Source organism: Sinocyclocheilus grahami, unplaced genomic scaffold (assembly GCF_001515645.1).
Source record: "Sinocyclocheilus grahami isolate Dianchi unplaced genomic scaffold, SAMN03320097.WGS_v1.1 scaffold904.1, whole genome shotgun sequence".
NCBI classification, from domain to species: domain Eukaryota; kingdom Metazoa; phylum Chordata; class Actinopteri; order Cypriniformes; family Cyprinidae; genus Sinocyclocheilus; species Sinocyclocheilus grahami.
In genome coordinates, this window is record NW_015506083.1 from 408,563 (window position 1) to 411,711 (window position 3,149).

Genomic DNA, 3,149 nt, shown 5'->3' on the forward strand with positions numbered 1-3,149 from the left:
GTCCTACTTGCTTTTCTGAAATGAGACAGCCTCGATGACGTATGCAGCCTTCGAATGCGACCTCCGGAGGACGCAGCCTTCTAAATGAGACACAGCTTATATAAGACCTTACTGCTCACAGTGCATGTCAGAGCAAATGAGAATTATGAGGTCAAAGGAACTGCCTGAAGAGCTCAGAGACAGAATTGTGGCAAGGCACAGATCTGGCCAAGGTTACAAAAAAATTTCTGCTGCACTTAAGGTTCCCAAGAGCACAGTGGCCTCCATTCCTTAAATGGAAGACGTTTGGGACGATCAGAACCCTTCCTAGAGCTGGCCGTCCGGCCAAACTGAGCTATCGGGGGGGAAGAGCCTTGGTGAGAGAGGTAAAGAAGAACCCAAAGATCACTGTGGCTGAGCTCCAGAGATGCAGTTGGGAGATGGGAGAAAGTTGTAGAAAGTCAACCATCACTGCAGCCCTCCACCAGTCGGGGCTTTATGGCAGAGTGGCCCGACGGAAGCCTCTCCTCAGTGCAAGACACATGAAAGCCCGCATGGAGTTTGCTAAAAAACCCCTGAATAAGATTCTCTGGTCTGATGAGACCAAGATATAACTTTTTGGCCTTAATTCTAAGCGGTATGTGTGGAGAAAACCAGGCACTGCTCATCACCTGTCCAGTACAGTCCCAACAGTGAAGCATGGTGGTGGCAGCATCATGCTGTGGGGGTGTTTTTCAGCTGCAGGGACAGGATGACTGGTTGCAATCGAGGGAAAGATGAATGCGGCCAAGTACAGGGATATCCTGGACGAAAACCTTCTCCAGAGTGCTCAGGACCTCAGGTTGGGCCGAAGGTTTACCTTCCAACAATACAATGACCCTAATCACTCTGCTAAAATAACGAAGGAGTGGCTTCAGAACAACTCTGTGACTGTTCTTGAATGGCCCAGCCAGAGCCCTGACTTAAACCCAATTGAGCATCTCTGGAGAGACCTAAAAATGGCTGTCCACCAACGTTTACCATCCAACCTGACAGAACTGGAGAGGATCTGCAAGGAGGAATGGCAGAGGATCCCCAAATCCAGGTGTGAAAAACTTGTTGCATCTTTCCCAAAAAGACTCATGGCTGTATTAGATCAAAAGGGTGCTTCTACTAAATACTGAGCAAAGGGTCTTAATACTTAGGACCATGTGATATTTCAGTTTTTCTTTTTTAATAAATCTGCAAAAATGTCAACAATTCTGTGTTTTTCTGTCAATATGGGGTGCTGTGTGTACATTAATGAGGAAAAAAATTAACTTAAATGATTTTAGCAAATGGCTGCAATATAACAAAGAGTGAAAAATGTAAGGGGGTCTGAATACTTTCCGTACCCACTGTGTATATATATATTTTTTTATATTACTTTGTTATATTGCAGCCATTTGCTAAAATCATTTAAGTTAATTTTTTTCCTCATTAATGTACACACAGCACCCCATATTGACAGAAAAACACAGAATTGTTGACATTTTGCAGATGCTTTTATCCAAAACATTCAAGGTATGTATTTGATCAGTTTTATCTTTTTGTCAATTATAGTAACTTCCCTAATTTTTTCGCACCTTGCCCTCATTTAAAGATTACAATTATTTTATTTGTATTATTTAATTTTATTTTTTATAATTATTTTATAAAATAATATTCTATTTACTCATTGACCTCCAAAATAAAAGTATTTGTTTACATAATATATGTGTGTACTGTGTATATATATTATGTATGTATAAATACACACACATGCATGTATAGTTAAGAAAAATATGTTATATTTGTATATTAAATATATTTATATATAATATGAATTATATAAATATAAATATATACACGTGTAAATATATGAAGAGTTCCAGTGCAAAAGCCTCTAAAAGCCAGACATACTTAGAGGCTTTTGCATCTGAAATATTTTCAATATATATACTGCATGTGTGTGTATTTATATATACATAATAAATATACACAGTACACACACATATATTACATAAACAAAAACTTTTATTTTGGATTTTATTTTATTTGAAAGAAACTAATACTGGTTTGGTGTAACATGTGGGTGAGTAAATGAAAACAGAATTTTTGACTAAATCCATAGTAAAAAATTATAGTGAGCTCATCAAAATTCGTTTCGTAATGGCTTTCTGATTGAGTAAATTACTCCAAATATGGTTTTCCATTCAACCATAGCTTTACAAACTTATTTGTGAGGCCCTTTCTGTAGATTTTTTCATATGCCCCTTTTTGCCAGATCCTTATCGCTCATCAAAACATTACAATTTCATTCAACCGAACAGTTTAACATTGATCGTACTTAACTACATTCACATGTATCCTCATAAAATTGCAATATTTAACCTAAGGTGGGGAGGTCTACAATTTTAAAACTTATGAAACATTTTTTGAAGCAATTACATGAAAAGTGTTAAACTTGTTAAGTAGGTATATTTCAAAACTTGCTGGATTTACCCTAGCAACCATTGAGGATAAAACAGACTTTTATTTCTCCTGAATGCACCAATTCAGATGTTTTATTTGGTGAAGCACAAGGTCAGAGCGCAATTATGAATTGGTTTTGAAACATAATTGGGCTTTACAAAATGTAAGATGAGGTTGGCAGAGCATGCAATGAAACCCTCCTTTGTTTTGTGCAACGTCTAATAACGATGAAGTAAGCTTTTTGCAGCACAGGCTGTTTGCATTGGAAACATATCTGTTCACATTGCCCTGGCGCAAGCCTGGGTTGATTATAGCAGTGAATGCAGCGCTGCATTGGCGTGTCCCGACATAGATATACATCTCTGCTGTGGCCGTGCCATGGCTGAGTGCCTGGCCCTGCGCTCTGGGCTTTCTGCGCCCGCTCACTTAATCAAATCCTGATTCAGTTCGCCTCTGCGCTTGAGCACCATGTCACACTAACATAATGTTATCTGGACTTGGGCCTTTTTCTGACTGCCATTCCCAACCCATCTGGAACGGGCGTGGTGGGTTTGTTGTTTTTTTACAGTCACATTCATGAAACCTCTATTTTCTGGGTCCAATCTGACTGTTTCAGGCTACTGTATTTACCATTACACGTGTGTGTGTGTGTGTGTGTGTGTGTGTGTGTGTGTGTGTGTGTGTGTGTGTGTGTGTGT